Source organism: Peromyscus leucopus, chromosome 20, assembly GCF_004664715.2.
Source record: "Peromyscus leucopus breed LL Stock chromosome 20, UCI_PerLeu_2.1, whole genome shotgun sequence".
NCBI lineage: Eukaryota > Metazoa > Chordata > Mammalia > Rodentia > Cricetidae > Peromyscus > Peromyscus leucopus.
In genome coordinates, this window is record NC_051080.1 from 29,983,491 (window position 1) to 30,004,641 (window position 21,151).

The 21,151-nt window shown below is 50.3% G+C and overlaps 1 protein-coding gene and 1 long non-coding RNA gene across 6 annotated transcripts in view; one reads left to right on the forward strand and one right to left on the reverse strand.

Moving 5' to 3' along the window:
• The window catches only part of Trappc9 (trafficking protein particle complex 9), a 479,996-nt gene that overhangs the window by 230,681 nt on the left and 228,164 nt on the right, over window positions 1–21,151 (reverse strand). The window lies entirely within an intron of this gene.
• LOC119086364 lies at window positions 2,948–10,223 on the forward strand. 2 transcript variants are annotated; one of them, XR_005089633.1, is made up of 3 exons: window positions 2,979–7,657; window positions 8,627–8,877; window positions 9,295–10,223. It is a non-coding gene; the product is annotated as an uncharacterized LOC119086364 (long non-coding RNA). The 2 variants fall into 2 exon arrangements; XR_005089632.1 differs by having other exon boundaries at window positions 2,948–8,877.

The window sequence follows — 21,151 nt, forward strand, 5'->3', positions numbered from 1 at the left end:
TGCAGAAATGACCAGGTTCTCCTGGAGAGAGGATGGAAAGCCTCCTCCTCGTCACAAAGTCGCAGAGTGAGGGAGCTAATATTGGGGGAAATAATTAACTGTGGTGATCTAGATAGCGGCAGAGATGAAAGACATTGGAAGTGGGGGGAGGGGTGCAGTGGAGGCAGCGGCCTCTGAAGTCGGCTTCAAAGGCTTCTGCACCACTGCAGTGATGAAGTTACAAAAATAACGAGAACTGAAAACTCAGAGCTACAATTGCCCCCACCCAGCCGTCTCAATCAACTGCCAATGACTTGGTCAAACCCCAGCTCAGCTTCCAAGGCCTTCCACGGCTGCCCCATCCCACCCCTGCTGACCCACCTCCAGCCAGCCCCACACTCCTGCCCCAGAACCCTGGCCAGCCGCAGCTCTGGTCTCCGTGGCTCCCTCAATCCAACAGCCTTCTTGCTTGCTTGGCCAGCTCCAGACATTCCACACAGCTTCTCCGCAAATCACCCACGGAAGCGTCCATTAATGGAGCACGAACTCTGCTTACAGACAGCAGGTTTCCCTGGCCTGCAGAATTTGGAGCACTATGTGTACTCTTTTTCTTATTTTACAAAGAAGAAAAATGGTATCAGAGGGTTTGAGTGACCCACCTACCAGCTAATGAATCCAAGAACCAGGGGCCATCTGTTCTCAAATCACCCCTTCTGGTCCCTTCCGTCTGTGCATTGTGACCAAAGGTACCACTGCCTAAGTCTGACCAGAACCTGATGAGGAGAGGAGAACCTCAAAACAGGCCCATTTGTGAGAGAGGGGGCCAGTGGAAAGGTTTGGCAGACCTCTGGATGTCCCATGCTTGCATCTCTGTGTGATAAACACACAGTGCAGGGTTAACAGGCTGGACTGTTGAGTCAGGAACATCCAACATGCTGGCTCTGCCGCTCAGCAATTATGAGAACCCGGACTACTTGAGTCCCTTACCAATCTGCCCAATGGTGATATCGGTGACTTCATGACCACGACAGAAGTGGTACTCGGCACACAGACCGGACTTCAGCCCTCACCACTGTGTCCTGCGAGAATTCCACTCTACCCTGTGTCACCGTCACCTTGTGCACAGACCACACTCAGTTCTCTTCTGCATCTAAACTGCCTGAGCCCCTCTGGAATCTGGGATGAGGACTGTCCCCTCGCTTTCTTCTAGCATGCTTCTCTGATCACACATCTCCTAGAGGTGGGCTCCTTAGTTCTGTACCTGGCATTTTCCAGTGCTTGGTAAAGCTCTCTAAGGCAGTCACAAGAGGAGAGAGAGGAGTCAGCAATAAGGAGAGGGGGAGGGAAGTCCTCAAGAGCAAGGGCCCTCTTTATAAGCAGCCCTATACTTTCTAGCAAGGAGCTTAAGCCTGGCCAACAAGATGGCTATTAGCTCCATGACACCATGTAGAGCCCATCTCTAAGACTGAAGCCTGGTGGGTGGCCCTCTATAACTTGGGTTTTAGTCGCCTCCATTCCCAGACTCACAACTGGGTTCATGAATCATCCTTTACCAGCTCCCTGCCAACCCATGAGGATCTGTCCCACTCACGGCAGGCACCTCAACAGAAACTGACGGGTGATCAGAGGTAGGCCTGTTTTTTATTTTATTTTTTTATTATTTTAAGTGTGCTTTAAAATAGGCCCAGCTGGAGTAAGACTGTGAGAAGCCCAATCTGGTATCACCTTACAATGCAGGCCTTCTCTGAGACGCTAACCACTAGGTGCCTTTCCTAGTCGCGCATCATGCCACAGGCAGCGAGGACACCGTGAGCATTAGAGAGCATTAGAGACATGCTCTACCTGGAGCTGTCTGACTGGAAACCTAAGCAGCTCTTCACCACAGCGACTAACACCCATAAAAGCTAACGCTGGAGAGTCAACAGACCCAACAAGGTGACGACCGTCTCCAGATACAAACCTGGCAGACCCCAGATAACAATAGGAAGAACTTCCTTGGGCTGGGGCTGAAGGCAGTCAATCGTGTGTACTGGAAGGAGGCTCTTTCACCTTTCCATCGGCTTCACGTGAGATTGGCCAGTGTGTGTTTGAAATCCTGAAGCAGATACACAAATTATGAACTGCATCTCGATGACTGGGCAATAACTTCACCTGTAAAAAACGCTTGCCCCAGAAGCATGAAGCCCTGGGGCACTCCCCCCTCCCAAAACCCAGCTAAAAAAGCTGGACATGGCAGTATGTACCTATAACCCCAGTACTAGAGAAGTGGCAGAGATAAGGGGGATCCCTGGGGCTCGCTGGGCAGCCTTGTTGCCACAGGCACACTCACATGCACAACAAGTATGTGTGCACACACTCGAGTGAGCACATACACACTCATACACACCCACACACAGCTGCATCTTCAGCAAGCAAGTAGTTCACAAAGACAGCAAGTAGGGGTGAGGCAGGAGGTGAAAAAGGAGCAGGAGAGGCCATTCCTCCTAAGCTTAGGGTGGGTCTCTGGCTGCCAGCCAGATAAGACCTCAGGGAAAATCCCCTGCCCCTTACTTCAGTGAAGGTTCTAACCTCCAAAGAACTTTCCCATGCTCCTCAGGAGGCACACTTGCAAATTTTATTTATTGAAGATACAATACAACAGACACTTAGAAGACAACAATCACCAAAAAGGGGACCCCTCCACAGGAAGCTTACCTAAAGCAACAGGAAAACACTACAAGCAAAAGACAGTATACAAGCATCTTGTTCAGTGTGAAGACACTCAGGGGGCTGGGGTGGGGGGCTAGGAGTGAGGAACCCGGGGGGCTGGGGTGGGGGGCTGGGAGTGAGGAACCCGGGGGACTCGGGTGGGGGGCTGGGAGGAACCCGGGGGGACTGGGGTGAGGGGCTGGGAGTGAGGAACCCGGGGGGACTGGGGTGGGGGGCTGGGAGTGAGGAACCCGGGGGAGCTGGGGTGGGGGGCTGGGAGTGAGGAACGGGGGGGCTGGGGGGGGCTAGGGGTGAGGAATTCGGGGGGGTTTGGGGGGGCTAGGCAAGAAGAGTATAGCTATAATACATGCCTTGCTACTGCACTGATGAGCTTATAGCTCAGCAAAGACCTGTTGGAGGGGAGGGGGCAGCCTCATGGCTACCTGGAGAAACAATTCGTAAGAGTTTCCACGGAGGTGTGGATATATGTATCCACATATTCCTTTGATCTGTTCGGCAAGGATAAACTAGGGCTGAGGGCCAGGGAGAGGGGGAAGGAGCGGGGATAAATACAGAGGAAGAGGGAGGGACTGGGGAAAGGCCAGTGTAAGGATTGTGGGTTTTTTTCTGAGTAGCCAGAGAGGCACAACTGGGAATCTCACTTTGGTTTGGATGGGGTTACTAAGGGACCTATGAACAACAGACTACTGGGGGGGAAACACTAGAAACTAGTTAGGGAGCTATGGTGGCAATCCGAGCTAATTGCCTTGGGTGGGAAAAGAGAGAGTGGCTACAATCCATGCCTTGCTGCTGGGTTAACAAGTTTATAGAGTTCAGCAAAGACCTGATGGAATGGAGGCGGCAGCCTTGCATCTATCTGGAAAATAAAAAAAAATATAAATAAATAAATAAATAAATAAAAAAGCAGTTCAAAGGAATAGCTTTGACAAAGACAATAAGGTAGGCATGTACTCATCTATTCCTTCAACCTATTCAGCGAGGATAGGATGGGGTAGAGCCAGAGGGAGGCAAGGAGCAGAGGTAAAGGTGCAGGGGTAGGGGTGGGAGTAAAATCAAAGCTGCTAGACATTGGAAGCATTAAAGAGGCAGAGAAAACAGAAATCACTACAGTGCTAAGCATGGAGGCTAAAGAGAAGCGTGAAAGACGACTCCAAGATATTCAGTTGGAGCCGCTAGAAGTTGGGAGTTTCTGGTGTCAATAGAGCCTGGAAAAACCTGGAGTGGAACCTGGTTGAGTTCTGAAGGGACTGGATACAGGAGAGGATCTGCACGCTGGAGAGCAGGCATGTCTGTGCCCTTGGAGCTCCAGCAATGCAGAGGTCTTCTCCTCCAGTCAGTACTGAAAGTCTTGAGTGTGCCACAAGAGCCTAGCAAATGTGGCACGGCAAAGGGGACCGGGTAGTCCCATGGGAGGGGACCCAGAGAGCGCCTCACTGCTCACAAGCAGCAGCTACCACCGTGAATCGAAGCCAGCAAAACGCCTTCCAGATTCCCCCCGGGTGAGATGACAGAGACTGCTGTGGTCCTCAGGGTGTGATGGGAGTGTGTCCTGTTGCAATCCAAAGAGGAAGAAGACTGTCTGCCTGGGCCTCCTTGGTGCATGCCCAGCCACAAGTCGACAGTACTTGGCAGGGTTGGAAAACCTGCCCAGGTCTTCAGAAAACAGCCCAAGTGCACCACTCTTCGCTGGGTAAGGATACCCAACCAGTTCCTTGGAGCTGTCGCATCCATGCTAAAATCGACAGTCTGAAGAAAGCCAACTGGTTTATGGGTCTGCAGCTTCCCTGGGCCGCCACCCTCTGGGGCCATCAATCCAGCCACTCAGTGCACAGCCACCGCTGTCCACGTTGACGATGCCTTCCCTGCAGGGAGCTCCATTCTGCCCCAGCAACACAGTAAGGGCATCCATCCGCCCAATCACTCCCACACAGCCATAGCCATGAACCACAGTGAGGACCCCAGCTGGATTATCAATGTGTAGCTCTGCAGTTTCACCATCTTCAGGACAAGGACACCTGCCATGGTAACTGGTAACTTTCACAGCCATCTTTAAGGTAATGACATCAAGATAGGCTACTCCATTATAAGATAAGGCTGGCTGGCCAGGTCCTCACTCTACCATTGACCACATGGTACCACCCTCAACCCGCATTCTTGTTTCTCACTCAAAGCAGTGCTGCTGTCACAGAGAGCAGAAATCCAACTACATTTTCAGTGGGATGCAACATGGCTTCCTGAGGGCAAGGAAGCCCTGTTGAGTCCTCCAGATGTAGTAGCAACCGGATGGAAACTTGGCTGGTTTTATTCACACCTCCACTCTGCCACCAACCCAAAGGCAGAGATGTCTGCCCAAGTCATCTTGGTGCCTATGACATCCATGCGGCTGCCCGGGAGGTGAGATGCCCTACTGGGTTATCACCACCCAGTGCTACTGTATCAACCCCAGAATAAAGATGTCTACCCTTGGTCTTGAGGGTGACTGTGCTAATGCAGCTACTCAGGCGAGTACAGTAAGCTCCACAGCGTGCCCATCTGCAACGAACAAACACCAAGCCAGGCTGTGGATGTGTGAATGCAGCTGTGACGCCGTCTGCAGGGCTACAGAGCCTATCCAGGTCCTTAGCATGCCACCCAGTGTGGCTATCCACAATGCAAAGACTCCACCGGGCCATACCATAGCTCTCAGGACAAAGACATCCGCCCAGCTCCCTGCTGTGAGACGTTCTGTGGAAGTAAACGCTCTGATCCTGATGCACAAACGCACCCGTTAACAGACCGGAGGGTTTGAAAGCCCACCCACATTCTTAGAGCAGGTCCTGAGAGCATGGCCCCGGGGATGCAACTATTCACAGAATAAGAGCAATCCAGAGGGTTACCGACACAGGGCTCCACGGTAACATGGTGGCACACAAAGCTGAGGTCATCCACCCAGCTACATACAGAGTAAAAACATCTGCCTGGATCCTGGGTGTGCAGATGTAGCTGTGACGCATCTTTACAGATCCCAGATCTTAATGCGCAGCCGCAACAATGAGGTCACCGTCAGAGAGAGGGCGCTCCACTGCGCCACCATCCACAAGATGGCGCCACCATCCACAAGATGAGGCTATCTGCCTAGATTCTTACTGCGCAGCCGCCGCAATGCGACAATGAAAGGACGCTTTTCGCTGTATCACCAGCTCCAGAAAAACATCAGCCCGGATCCTTAATGCCCAGCCACCACAGCGCATATATCCACATGGTAAAGGTGTTCGGTCAGTCGTACCACCATCCTCAACCTTACTGAGCAGCTATGGCCGTACAGCTCCCGCGGGTTCTAAATACTTGACTATACCGCCATATCTGGGGCTAAGATCCGCTCCGATCCTTAGTACGCGCCACCACTATGCAGCAGCCCACAGAATAAAGAAGGACGTTCCGCGGTGCCCCCATCCCTACAACAAAACGCGGCAGTCGCAATGTGGTTACGCGCAGGAGGAGGACGCTTGGAAACCATCCGTGGGATAAGATCCTCTTAGGCCTTTCAAACACAGCTGCTATGACGCAGTTATCCACAAGATAAGGAATTCTGTTGTATCAACATCCCCAGGATAAGATCCACTCGGGCATCTGGTATGCAAACACCACAATGCAGGCATCCACCGGGTAGTACCGACTCTGTTAAACCATCATCCAAAATAAGGACATACTCTTAATTCCTTAGTGCGCAAGCAGCAGCAGTGCAAGGTAAAGTGCTCTGAGATTATCAGTGCACAGCTCCGCTGCGCCACCATCCGCGGGAGTAAGAATACCACACAAAACCTTACTGCGCCATTAAAGCTATCCACCCCCACAAGGCCGTTTCGCCGGGTATCCGTGCGCGGCCCCCCTGGGCCTCTATCCGCAGGGTAACGACATCCGTTCAGTCACTGAAGTGTAGCCACAAATATGTATAGTTCCCCAGGATCAAGATGACAAAAAGCTGGGCAGGTAATGGCTGGGTAAGGGCATACGCCCAAGTCCCAGCCAGGCGGCTGGGAACCTTCCATGGCTGATCATTATGTGACGACCACAATGCACCTATCCACAGGGTGATGGCGAGCCTCTGTGCCAGCGTCTCCAGGGTGAAAAGATCGGCCAGGCTTCCAGTCGGTTCGAGAGCTGTAGGGTTCTGGGCTCGCAGTTTCCTCAGGGCCGCCCACGCACGAGCTGCACCAACACAGACATCTGGATTTTTTCGGCGCCTCCGCCGTCTGCCCATCATTCGGCCACATTGTTATGAGAGACCTCAAGCAGAAGACTCCCGGCTCCGCGGTCCGTGCTGTAGGTCTTCTACCCGACCATCTTCAACAAATAGGGCACGGCTCTTCCTGGAGGAACGGGACCATCCACAAGAACGGCAGCAGCGTACAGATACATGGTGCGGGCACTCGGATCGGCTACCACACACAGCCTAACGTCGCAATAAGGACAGCCTCTGGTTCCTCTTCGGTCGTGGACACAGGCGCGGTCAAGATGTCCGCTCAGCTCCCAGCCGTGCCGCAGTCTGCAGGGTTGGAGACGTCTGGCGAGATCTGGTGCGGAGGCGGTTGTGACGTAGTCTGCAGGGCGAGTCCGCCAAGATCTCAGTGCGCAGGCGCGGCAATGCGGCACTCTGCAGGGTAGGGATGCGCTCTATGGCGCCATCTACCAGGTAAGAAGGATAGTCCAAGTCCTTTATGCGTGGGCACAAAGGCCAGCAGTTCTTACGCGGTGAAGCCGCATAGGTAATTAGCGCGGCTCCACTGTGGCAGCATCTTCAGGGTATCGGTGCGTGGCTGCGTTGGGGTCTGAGGCCTAGGGATGCTCCGCTGAGTCGGCAGGGAAGATCGTCCATGCGGATACTCCGAACACAATTGCTGCGGCAGCATGGCGACCAGCCGATCTCAGTGCGCAGGCGCGGCAATGCGGCAGTGCGGTATCGAGTGTGTTCTGCGATGCCATCTAGCGGGTAAGAATGACGGCCTAGCTACTCGGTGCGGAGGCACAGAGGGAACAATGAAACCAGGGTGCCCCATTGGTGATTGGCGCATGGCGCATGGCGCATGTCCCAGTGGGACAGCATCTACCTCGGTTATCCATGCTGTCCCACGCGATCCACAGTTTAGAATGTCCTCGGGGTGAGAGTATCCACGTAGTTAGGATACGACACAAATGAATGTCCCACCGGGTCTGCGGGGTGAGGGTGTTCACGCAGGTATTTAGTACCAGGCGGCGGCAGCAAAATGCTCAATGGAAGGAACCTAGCCGGATCCACCAGTGAGCATGGGGAACAAACGGCATTGCCACGCCAGGCCCTTCCCAGAGCTCACCCCTCTCTGCCCCTCCTGTGTGAGGGTTGGGCTTCCTCGCTGTTGTTGTGCAGACTCTGGGACACTAAAGACTGTGCTTTTGCAGTGGTAACCTGGGTGCCCTAGTGAAGGAGGCCAGGGGTGACCGGCGTACCCCTACCGGGCGGCCGAACCAATGCTTTAATCGCAGACTGGTGCGTGCTTTGCAAAACCACAAGAGGGACCACGTCCTCAAAAACGAGCTTTAAGAAAGCTTCTGGATTATGTCACCCAGAAAGCTAAGCTACGGGGTTTCCAATCGCACACCCAAGGGCAATTTGTGTGTTCAAGCTACGGGGTTTCCGAGCGCACACCAAAGGGCAATTTGTGTGTTCAAGCTACGGGGTTTCCAAGCGCACACCAAAGGGCAATTTGTGTGTTCAAGCTACGGGGTTTCCGAGCGCACACCAAAGGGCAATTTGTGTGTTCAAGCTACGGGGTTTCCGAGCGCACACCAAAGGGCAATTTGTGCTTTCAAGCAACGGGGTTTCCGAGCGCGCACCAGAGGGCGATTTGTGACGCACTAATAATTTCTAACCAAAAGATGAAATTTCAAAGTCCCACCTTTTTCTATTTCTAAAAAAATCCAGCAATATGGCATCTTGTATTGGGAGAGCTTTAAGACAAAGGATTTTCATCATATTTGTTGACCGCGCTGGGGATCATACTAGAGACTATGGTGCCGCAAGGAATGCCCTCCCCCCACCAGGGAAAAGCCCCCATGTCCTGGATGTTCTCGTTCATTCTTCAGTATTTACAGAGAAGAGCCTATTGTTAGGTTCACATATGAGGAAACAGAGGCTAGAAATCATGCCAGAACCTTCGGCCAGGAAGAAATTGCGTAAGGATTTTGTGGTTCTGATTGTTTGTTGTGTGGGGCGGGGGTTGGGGGAGGGAGTGTACTTTTATGTGATAATAGACTTGGGGCTTATAACAATGCTCCCTGGGTTGCCTTCCTGCCTGCTGGTGGTCAGTTATCTGACCCCAGTAAAAGCTCAGAGGTTGCAGAGGCTGTTTAATTGACAGAAGGCTCCTTTTCTGTGGAGTTTTTATATGCTAATTGTTAGTTTGCATCTGCCTTCAGATCATAATAGAATGTAGTTAAAATTTGCTGTAACTCACATCGCCCTGTAAAAGACAAACTATGTGGTTACTAATATAATTTAAAATGATTGCTTCTCTCAAAGTTTACAGCCCCACGTTAACTTTAATTTTTAAAACTGTAATGTGTGTATGTGTGTGGTATTTTTTTTTCCAGACTACTCAGGTGAAAATAAAGAGACGTAATAGATGTGTGTAAATTTAATCGAAAATCCTAACCTGAGCATCAGTGAAACTGAAACTCCCATATATATGAGAAGTCAGAATCTGCATTGGCATATCCTGAAAATAAATGTATGTTCAATAAATGAAATACCCAACAACAAACAAACAAAAGAACAGACTATAGGATGAACATGCTTTCTGCGCCGGTGGCCAAGCACACATTCCCTTGTTTTGGTTCGGTTTTATCCAGGGCCAGCATTACCTCTCTCCTCAGCCCTCGGCTCATGACATGGTGGAGCTGGGAATGGGAGGGCCGGCCCTATATAACTGCAGAGGCCTGCAGGAGAGGAGGGGGCAGGAGAGGAGGGGGCAGGCGAGGAGGGGGCATAGGCTCCTGGGACACTGGAGGTCTGAGTCTCATTTGCATAGACGATGCTTCTTGAGGGGTAGTTCAGTGCTCAGTTTGCAACCTGCAGGCTGTGGCTGGATCCCAATGTCCCTGGGGCTCCTATTTCACTGAGTTGTGACACAGAATGTTTCTTTTTTTTTTTTTTTTCTTTTTAGCTGAGGCTCGAACCCAGGGCGCTTGCTAGGCAAACGCTCTACCACTGAGCTAAATCCCCAACCCTTACACAGAATGTTTCTTAAGAGCCAGAGAACTGTCTGGTTTACCGGGAGTTACCAGGAGGACACAGTGCTGACAGCCAATAGCAAAACAACAACAACAAAAACCGGGGGAGGGGGCGCAAACAGCCAGAGCAACCAACCAGTGAAAAGAACCTGAAGGTCCCCTGCTCTGCTTCTCCCCAAGTGCAGACTGAGAGCCCAGGGTGAGCAGAGAGGTCTCCATTGTGCTTAGCACCGTGACTCCCTCCTCGGTCCCATCAGCTCTGTTCTGGACCACTGAGGAAAGTTTAGGAATTTTTTTTTTCCCGGAAGCACCTGGAATTCAGTACTGTGTGGCTGTTTCCTCATGAGTAAACCGGACTAACAGTAAGACTTCCTCAGTGGATCCTGGGGAATGAGCAGGGACCCACCCAGAAGCAGGGGCTCCCCACCCCCCACCCCCAGAGAAGCTTCCTTTTCTTTTCTTTTCTTTTCTTTTCTTTTTTCTTTTCTCTTTTCCTCCACCTTCAGGGGATATTTTTCAATATAAAGGCTGACAGTCAACACCCAGTGAAGTGCTGAGTGCTACAGCAGTCTGTGAAGGATGTTGCGCAATTGCCCCCATGCTGTGGTTTGAGTCAGAAATGCCCCACTCCCCAGACCCCCAATGGCTCCTGGGCTTGATTACTAGTTCGCAGTCAGTGGCTGTTGGGGACGTTGGGGACTCATCATTCAGCTTCCTGCTCAGGCTGGCTACCAAGCCTTCCCTGCTATGAAGGCTTCAGCCTTCTGGAACCCAACATTAATTGCTTTCTTCCTTAAATTGCTTTTGGTCTTGGTGTGTTATCACAGCAACAGAAAAGTAACTAATACAGCCTATATTTTATAACCCCCCCAACACAACAAAGAATTATCCAGGAAAAAAATCATCATGTTGAGAGACCCTAATATGAACTTCTAGAACAGCACTCAGAGTTGAGGAGGTATTAGGGGCACAGCTGAGACCTGCTATTGACAGTCCTGACTTTAGGTACTCTCCTGGGAGCTGTTGATGACCTCTGGAGATAGTAGCTAGCAGGCTGGGAAGAGACAGAGCCAGGCCTTGAACCTGGGTGGCCTGACTTCAGAGTCCATGAGTTATCTACCACTCTGCCCATCCACCCAGAAGAGAGGGGCAGAAAATGGCAACAGCTGAATCCTCAGCTCTGGAAGCTTGTGTCTATATTTAAGAACTTCAAAAAAAGATGGCAAGAGGCCGTAAGTAGTGTGTGCTACCTATGTACAGGTTGTACATAGTCAGCTCTGGGCTGCAGACCAGGGGGCGGGCTGCAGACCAGGGGGCGGGCTGCAGACCAGGGGGCGGGCTGCAGACCAGGGGGCGGGCTGCAGACCAGGGGGCGGGCTGCTACCTCTGCCTGAGTGGACCTCAGAAGGCTTCTTCTCCAAGTCAGGAGATGCCATATTTTGAAGCGGGGCCAAGAAAGGAAGACACTAAAGAGGGGAGACACATGAAGGGGTACAGAACACATCGAGGACCCCCCAGGAGGGTTACTGTAGACCCGTCCATGGACTTGCAACGGGTTTGTGAAGATAACAGGTATGTAGTGGGAAGTGGTTTGGGAGCCAGCTACAGAGCTGTTTGGAGCCAGCTCCAGAGCCAGGTGTGGTGGCACGCACCTATGGCGACAGCACTTGGAAGGCTGAAGTAGAAGTAGTTCATGTTCAAGGCCATCCTGGGCTATAGAGCAAGTTTGAGGCTAGCCTGGATATACAGTATGACTCTCCCGACCAAGTCACGTTATCCCTGATGATTTATCCGGGTGGCTTAAAGGCCACAGCTCTGAAGGAGGAGGCAGCTTTGGTGACACTGTGTTCAGGGTGCTGTCTTAGGCGGGAACACTGCTGTCCTCAGCCTTGCCTAGCAAAGAGGTTGACATAGTACTTCTTTGACATTCCCCATGGTACAGAAGCTGCACTCCCTTCCAGCCCCTTGACCCTTTTAGAAAAAGTCCTAACCAGCCACACTGACCAAGTTCAAGCTGCCATAGTTAACTCTGCCCCCACTGGCTCTGATAGTTATCTGTGCTATACCATACCAAGGCTCCAAGCCATAAACACTAAACTTGCTTGCACAGTCACAGAAAGCCCCGTTAGGTTATTTCCACCCTCCTAGCAAGAGGTGGCAGCCTGACTGGTGAGAATGTGGCTTACAGGGAATCCAAGAGGCCCTCTTCCCCGTCTCTCCTTCCTCAGTTCCTCCCCTACTTCGGGCCATCCTCTTCCCAATAAAGAGCCTACAGTATTAGGCTTCCCGTCAGTGACTCAATGACACAGGGATAATTAGTGACAGCACCCACAGGCTTCGTCTGCAGATCTCCAGGAAAGGGTGACTGCTCAAACAGTGTCTGACATGTAATGAACACTCCACCAACATATGGTGAATTGACAAATCAATTGGAAATTCATTCTCAACAGTCAGCTCTTTGGAGCCTCAACTCATGCTGTTGAATCCGTCTCCTCCCTGCCTCCGTGTCGTTAGGTATGAGTCTCAGAGCCATGAGAACGATGCTTTCTGCTGGAGGGACCGTGCCTGCCTTCTCTGGGACCATGGCTTATGCAAGGCACCCCAGTGCACCCTCTCTTGCTGCCTTCTTCCTTTGGACATCAAGACCTCCTTCCCTGGATCAGCTCATCCTGATGCCTTCTAGACTTAACTTCTCCCGAGGTAACTCTTCTTAGTTTCTCTCCCAACTCCTGGGCTGGCTTTGCCCTTCAGTAACATCTCAGTGGCTGACACTGCTCACCCAGTGGACAGAGGCTCTGGGAAGGAAATGCCTTGCACTCCGTACTCCTGCCACTACCCCTAAGTCCTACCCCTTCCTCTCCTGCATGGCAGCCAGGGAGGCAGCCCAGGGCGGGCCGCTCTACTGCCTCAGTCTTGAGTGGCAGGAGGCTCCACCCCAGCCTATCCCTGGAATGGCAAGGACACGGGAAACAGAATCTCGCTGGGTCAAATCAGTTCATAATCATTATTAAAAAAAAAAAAGAAAAAAAAGTCTGGTACCCAGATCAAAAGGAAATACAAAGGACAAAATGCTTAGTGGGTGAATCATGGGCTGAGCTCAACCTTCAGAACAAAGTCAAGGCTAGTGCTACTCTGAGAGCCTCCTTGCCTTCCTTCTCATCTGGCGCCTAAACAAAGGGCAACGATGTCATCCAAGCCAAGGTCTGCATCCCAGGAAATGAACTAGGCTTGCAGTTCGTTCTCCCTGTGCATCCCAGGGAAGCTGTAACTAAGGAGGCACCTTAGAACCCTACCCCAGAGCACCTGTTAGATTTATCTGAGGAGTAGGCATGATGCCTACCACAGGCTCCTGGCTGTGGGACGTGTTCTCATGGCGGCTGTCCCAACAGGAAACAAGTTAAACTGGGCCTGTCCATGAGGCCTCTAGGTGAGTCAAGGCCAAAGGTGAGCAAGCTGTTGGGAGGGCATCACAGAGCAAGTGAAGGTGGGAAGGGAGAAAGGGAATCCAGGCGTTTGCACTCATTGTCTCTTCATGAACCAAGGTTTGTTAGGAGACTCCTGCCAGGTAACTTCCTTAGGCTTCACAGGTCCAAGTCACATGCAGATGCTCAAAATATCAACCCATCTTCTTTCCTCCCCTTGGTATCAGTTTCCCTGCATCCTCAAAGCTACTCAGCATCCTCACAGTCACCCTTCATCCTCACAGCCACCCTGCATCCTCACAGCCACCCTGCATCCTCACAGCCACTCAGCATCTGGCCCAGAGTTCAGTCAGAGGAAGCATTTATTGAAGCCCACCTCTGTCACATGGACACTGTCCCAAAGAGGAGTTCCTGCCCTGGGTTCCACAGACTCTGGGTGGTGACAACCCCAAGATACTGTAAAGAACTACAGAAGGGACAGCCAGTGACCTTCGTCAGAGGAGGCTTGTGCATGGTAAGCCTCAGGCAGGAACCACACCAGACACCTGCCCCTTCCTCCCCTCAGCTGTCAAGCCCAGATCACCTGGACCCCTTTCTCTGATGTCTTAGGGCTGTGACTGGCTGGCAATCATGCAGTAACTACACAGTGTTAGGCCCATGGCAGTCCTCCCGAGGGCCATTGCTTCTCTTACTTGCTTATCATATCCTCAGTTCGGCACAGGGTTGTGTATTGAATGGAACGGCATATACAAAGGAATAGCCTGCCTCCAGCTATTAGCAGCAAAGACTCAGTAAGTGGCTCCTTACCAGGATGGGTGGAACCTGTTATTACAAGGAGGCACCAAGTTGGCAGGAGGGTAGGGAAGAGCACTCACTGGGGAGTGACATCTGAGAACTCAAGGCATACCAATGTAGAGAAGGATGCTGGGAGGAACAGTGTCCTGGTCCCAGGCAAGAGATAAGCATGTGCCAACGCTCACAGCTATGAGAAGAGATGGGGCTGGCATGGTAAGGAGGCAAGGGGGCCTGGGAACACTGCTGGACTTCATTCTGAGAGAAATGAAAAGGCATGAAGAGTCAGTCAAGTGAAAAGCTTGGCTTTCAAAATGTAAAGAGAAAGACAGATATACATACACACGTGTGTGTACATGCATGTAAACTGATAGATCGTAAGTAAATTACATAGCAGACTTTCTCTGGGTGGTATCTGAATCACTGATTGTCAGGCTGAGTTGGGAAGTAGGGAGGTCAAGAATTTAGTCCACTCCAAACCTCTGTTCCTAAATAACTGTGCCCTGTATGTACAGAAGGTCTGAGGGACGGTGGAATGGAACAGACAATCCAGATCAGCATCTAGTACAGTCCCCGACAAAACTGTGGGATGCTGGACAACGTAACACATCTCTCAAAACATCTGTCCCCTCATTTGCCAACCCATAACCTCTCCACCTGAAAGCATGGGCTACATGTCACATCTTGGGACACAAAGCCCTGTTTCCTATTATAATGAACACTAGGGAGGGTCATTACAAGCCTGCTTGGTAGATTCAGCACAGATGCCTTGTGAAAATTAATGACACTTAAATCCTTCGGGCTGAACATGCCCTGTGTGTCCCTGAAAACCTGCCTCTAGCCTGCACCTCGCTGCAAGCGACGGGCTCAGACAACAGTAGCTCCAGGCTCTCTGCACTCTGGGCTTCCGGCTGGACCCAGAACTGTGGGCAAAATCAGCAAGGAACGAGGCAGGAGAGTGGGTATGGCCAGAAAAGAAACCCTACAATCCAGGTGGGCTGAGCCTTGTCCTCCCCATGGGGAACCGCTCTCCCCACAGTCCTCCTATGCCCCCCCCACCTGGAGGTTTTCAGGGTCCCCCAGAGGTTGCCAGCTGTAGTCAACTGCTTTGCCATACCTCCCGCCTCCCACCGCTAGGCTTCTGAAAAGAAGCCCTCTCTTCAGTTTGCACCATGCCCTCTCTGACGTCGCCACCAGTTTCTGAAAAGAATCCTAAAGGTTATGTCCAGTGAAAGCTCCCTTTTCTCATACTCCTCAGCTTGGGCCTCTGGTCTGGTATGTGACCACCTCTGGAACATGGGGCCGTGGGGGGCCAGAAGCACAAAGGATATGCCAGCCAACACAGACCCTTGCACATGACGAGCATAGGGTACCAGTGGACTGGGTGGGACAGAACACACAGACCACATAATCCTCATGTTCTGAGCCTGACTGCACATGTGAGTTAGGGGATGGGAAATCATCAGATTCCTGGGGCAGGGGTGAGAACCTTCCGTATGAACTGAGGACCAAACATGGAAGGAAAGACACTGGTGGTGTGTTTGTGTAATTTTGGTGAGAACAAAGCAGAATACTTTGTCTTGAAAAGTGATCATCAATATGGCAGATTAATGCACAGAAAACAGAGCACAGATGAAACTCCCTAAAATATTTATGATGTTTGAGTGGTTTTTTTGAACAGAAGCAAGTTTTTCCTGTGCATGCCAGCCCACTCCATCAAAAGAACACTTTAATAAGGCAACTCCTGCAGGAGGCTCAGCACAGGCGTCGCAGCAGGACACGGTGGTGTGTTTCAGAAGATATTCATGGTTCTCTCTAGAAAAGAACATTTTGGGAAGTAGGAAGCCCTTCTCCTTTATCAATCTGGCCATTTTCATAACCAGAGAAGTAATAATAGAGCGGATGCGCTAGAAGCTTCTGCTGCTTTTTTGCCTTAAGGGAAAAAGGAGGTGGTGGGGAATTCTGGGTGATGATAATAGTACCATATATTAAACCTGACATCATTCATCAAGTGATGGGCAAGAGGCTGTGATATGTGACTTTTAATCCTCTGGGCTCAAGTCTCCACAAGAGCTGTGGCTCCAGATGCTGCACAGCAGCTCTTGTCCTGGCCTCGCTGTCGGAAAGCCCTCTAGGAGCCCCGCTTCCTTTCCTCAAATATCACAAATATTGCAAGCTAGGCTCAGGCTGGTTTGGCTGAGATCTCTTGGGTTCTGAGGTGCCTCCCAGACACAGCCTCACTTTTAGTTGCTCACAAAGAGTCTTCACCAACTTCCCTTTGCTGGTTTCTTACCAGTCACTCACTCACTGCACATTTACTAAGCAACTGTGATTCAGATTTTAGGAGTGGCGTCCTGTGCAGGACTGTGTGTACAGCAGTAAGATGAGTAAGGAAAAGCAGTGTGACATGGGACACAGTGTGACATGGGACCTCCTGGCCAAAGGACCTGTATCTTAGGAAGAATGCGGCAGTACCCTCCTGGTTAGTAGGTGCCAGTGTCTTAAAGGATCATGCCTGCTTTCAGACCCACAGCAGGGTGAGGGTACATTGGGAAAGTCTCAAGACACAGAAAGAACATGGGCATGTGTGAACTGATGGGGATGGGTCAAGTGTGTTTGGGGTTGAAACAGCAAAAAGGACTGTGTGAGTCCAAACACGACATTGGGACGGCGGAAATAATGAAGCCCTGGCACCAGCACAGCCAGTTTGCACAGGTAGAGGCTGTGGATGAGGCCTGTGCCATGAGGACCCCAAGCAAGGTCTGTGCATGTCCAACAAGACAACCAGGCCACACCTCCTAAGAGTGCCACTCCCTATGAGATTATGGGGGCCAACTGCATTCCAATTACCACATTCCATTCCTGGGCCCCCATAAGCTTGTAACAATATCATAATGCAGTTATGCACTTAGTCCAACTTCCAAGGGTCCATAGTCTATCACAGTCTCAACAATGTTTAAAAGTCCAAAGTTCCAAAGTCTCTTCTAAGATTCATGCAATCACTTAACTGTAACCCCCTGTAAAAATCAAAACCAAAAAGCAGATCACATATCTCCAACATATAATGCACAGGATATACACTACCATTGCAAAACATAGGGAAGGGAGCAGAGTGAGGAAATACTAGACCAAAGCAAGACCAAAAACCAACTGGGCAAACTCCAAACTATGCATCTCCATGACTGATGCCAAAGCACTCTTCAGATCTCCAACTCTATTCGGCTTTGTTGACTGCAACACACTTTCTCCTGGGCTGGCTCCACTCCCTGTTAGCAGCTCTCCTCAGCAGGTATCCCGTGGCTCTGGCCTGTCCAACATCTTGGTTTCTCTAAGGCAATCCAGGCTTCAATGTCACAGCTTCACACAATGGCCTCTCTAGTCCACCATTCAAGGACACCACTGACACATGCCTTGAATCAGCGGCTTTCCTTAGTCTCAGGGGCAAATTCCATAGCCCCTTTCTTCTATCCTTAATGCCAGAGCCACATGGCCGAAGCTGTCAAGTTCTGCTGCTTACTAGGGCTGCTGGAACATGGTCCACTTGTTCAATTACATCTTCATTAGCTTTCTGTCCTTCATTGCCTAAGCTTGGTTGTCCTGAAACGGAATCTCTAGACCAGGCTGGCCTCAAACTCAGAGATCTGTCAACCTCTGCCTTCCCAGTGCTGGGATTAAAGACACGTACTACCACACCTGGGCTCTAAGATTTTCTTTAGTTCCTTTTCACAAGTTGGAAACTTAGCTGAGTGGGATCTTGCCCTGAGGTCACTGTGGAACCAAAATAAGCCCAAAATACCTTCACCCTAAAACTAAGGCCTAAGACTTCTCCTTTTAGCTACAGGCCATAAGTTACTGGAATAGGCCAGGAGTTACTGAAACCAGTCAGTCCAGATTCCAGAAACCAGGAAGTGTAAAAGTAGAGTCACAAGGTAGGAGGTAATGACTGCCGGACTATGGAATGTCCTCTCCCTGGTTCCCTAGGTAACTGTTTGACCATAGAATGTCCCAGCCCTAGTTTCCATAGTGACTGTGTAATCACCAGATGCCCCCATCTGGGGGCAGCCAATGAGAAATGGTGATGGGCAACCACCTCCTTAGAAGGAAAATTGAATCGTGATTTCTGGAATTCCTAGGCACAAGCCAATCAGAATTGTACCCATACTAGCACCCCTAAATGATGTAACCTTGTGAATTTTGCTTTTAAAAACTGAGCTTTCAGAGAGGTGGGCGCTTCCTCCAGCCTCCACTGCGTTGGATCTATTGGACGAAGTCCCTGCCTAGGCTTGTATTGCTTTTGGATTAAACCTTGCTTTTGCATTCTGGTACACTCATCCTCAGTGGTCTCTCTGGGGGTTGAGATCTAGGGACAACAGTCACCACTCCCTTTATTCCATTTCTTAATCCAATTATCTCCTTAAACACATGGTTTAGCTCTATTCCACTTCTTGGTGCCCCTATTCTCAATGTGTACATTTTGTATTTTTATTTGATCAGCTTGCTCCTTTTCATTATAAATCTTCATTAAAGTTAACACCAATAACCAGAGAACAGAGTCTATACTGTATTGAGATTTCCTCTGCCAATGGAATTGATCCAAAAACTCTTCACTTTAGCCTCAGGCAGACTCTTCAGACAAGGTCAAAAAGCAGCCACATTCTTCACCAAACTATCACAAGAATGATTTCTAGGCAACATACTACAATTCTTCTCCTTTGAAACCTCTTGAGCCAGCTCCCTACAGTTCAAATCACACTCAGCACCACTGTCTTCCATGCTCCTGTCAGTATGGCCCATTAAACAGCACTTAAAGCTTTCCACTGATTTCCTAACCCCAAATACCAAAGTCCAAATTTCTCCAAACAAAAACATGATCAGGCCTATGACAGCAATACCCCTAGTCTCTGGTATCAACTTATTGCTTAGTTAAGTGTTTCTATTGCTGTGAAGGGACACCATGACCATGGTAACTCTTATAAAGGAAAACATTTAACTTAGGTAGGGGCTTGCAGTTCAGAGGTTTGGACCATTATCATCATGGCAAGGAGCATGGTGACGTAGAGGCAGACGTGATGCTGGCTACATCTTGATCAGGAGGCACCAGGAAGTTGACTAAGTGTCATAGTGAACAAAGGTGGAGCAAAAGAGACCTCTAAGCCTGGGGCCCCACAGTAACACACTTCCTCTAACAAGGTCACATCTCCTACTAGTGCCACTCCTTTTGGGGGCCATTTTCTTTCAAACCACCACAGAAACCATGGTCAAGAGATTTTACTTAATTGAGCCTCTTCCAAATACAGTCAAATTTTATGCCAGAGCCAGAGGGACTAAGAGTCCCCAAGAAACCCAGGTAGGCCCAACTGTGTTACAGTAAGATGAGGCATGATGACCAGACGGTCAGGATAACATCAAGGCCAGAGGGAAAGGAGAGAATCCCCACAGTACAACCCTGAAGGCAGCAAGCCTGTAGGACACAGGACTGTGATTTGGAATGAGCTCAGGAAACGCAAGCTAATTTTAGCCACAGCCAGAGAAAACCATGATTCAGATGATAGTATGCTGAACAAAAACTCAGTATATGACCAAGCAGAACAGGACCCCAGTGACTGGTCCCTCCAATCCACAGGTAACCACGCTATACAGGAGAGCCGCATCCGCAATGCCAGTCTCATATCTGCCCTCCGGCTTCAAGGCAATTCTCACTGCTCAACTCTGCCATCCTCTAGGAGCAGGGCCACCTGTATAAACAACTCAAGTGGAGACAGGGCTGGGGTGTCAATGCAGTCAGTAAAACGTTTGTATTGCAAGCATGGGGAGATTGATCCCCAAAGCCCACATTTAAAAAACACAAAAACAAACAAACAAACGAACAACAACAAGGCACAGTGGTGTGAACTTGTGATCCCAGTGCTGGGGAGGTGGACAGGTGGATCTCCGGGGCTCACTGGACAGCCAGCCTAGCTTACTCAATGGGACCCTATCCAGTGAGAGACACATCTCAAAAAAAAAAAAAAAAAAAAAAAAAAAAAGGAAGAAAATAAAAAAGGAAGAAATGAGGGAGGGGAGGGGAGAGGAGGAGGGAAGGAAGGAGGGGAGGGGAAGACAGACTGGTCAGCCCCTGAGGAATGGCAGCCAAGGTTGTTGAAGTAGTTTGAATGTATCTCACAGAAAGTGACAGTATTGGGAGGTGTGGCTTTGTTGGCATGAATATGGCCTTGTTAGAGGATGTGTGTCGCCCAGTGTGACAGTCAACTTCCTGTTGCCTATAAGATATAGGATACTCAGCTACTACTCCAGCACCATTATCTGCCTGCATGCTGCCATGCTCCCCACCATGATGATAATGGACTGAACCTCTGAAACTGTAAGTGAGCCACCCCAATTAAATGTTTTCTTTATAAGAGTTGCTGTGGTCATGGTGTCTCTCCACAGCAATTGAAACCCTAAGACAGTTGTCTTCTGGCTTGTGTGCTTATGTGCATGCACACACATACATGCCCACACACATAAACGCACACAGATAAAGAAGTCAAGTTGGTCCCCTACGGGTCTCTCATATATTTGAGCATCACAGACACACTTCTGTTGATACTACTACTCCATCCTATAGCCTGCTTTAGAAAACTGAGGTAAGAGGGGGTTGGGCAAGTACTCCAGATGGGGGTGTTGATAATCACACTAGGGATTTTAGAGTGGTCCAGATCCCTCCAACTCATACGGTGGGCTCCTCCAAATGCCACCTCTTCTCTACTAAAACTCTCTTGAGTTCATGGAAGGAAGCATCATTTCAGCTGGGCTCATCAGAACTGCCTGGGGATTTTCAGAAGATTCATCTCTGCTCACCTTCACCAGCTCCTCTTTCTGCATGCATCTCATCCCTGCCCCCCAATGAGACTGTATTCTTGGGTCCCATATCTTATCCAGATTTCTAAAGGTGAGTGTCACAAAACCAGTGGTCAATGAATTTGTAGGCAACAGATTGAGGGGAGTCTGACACACAACAGTAC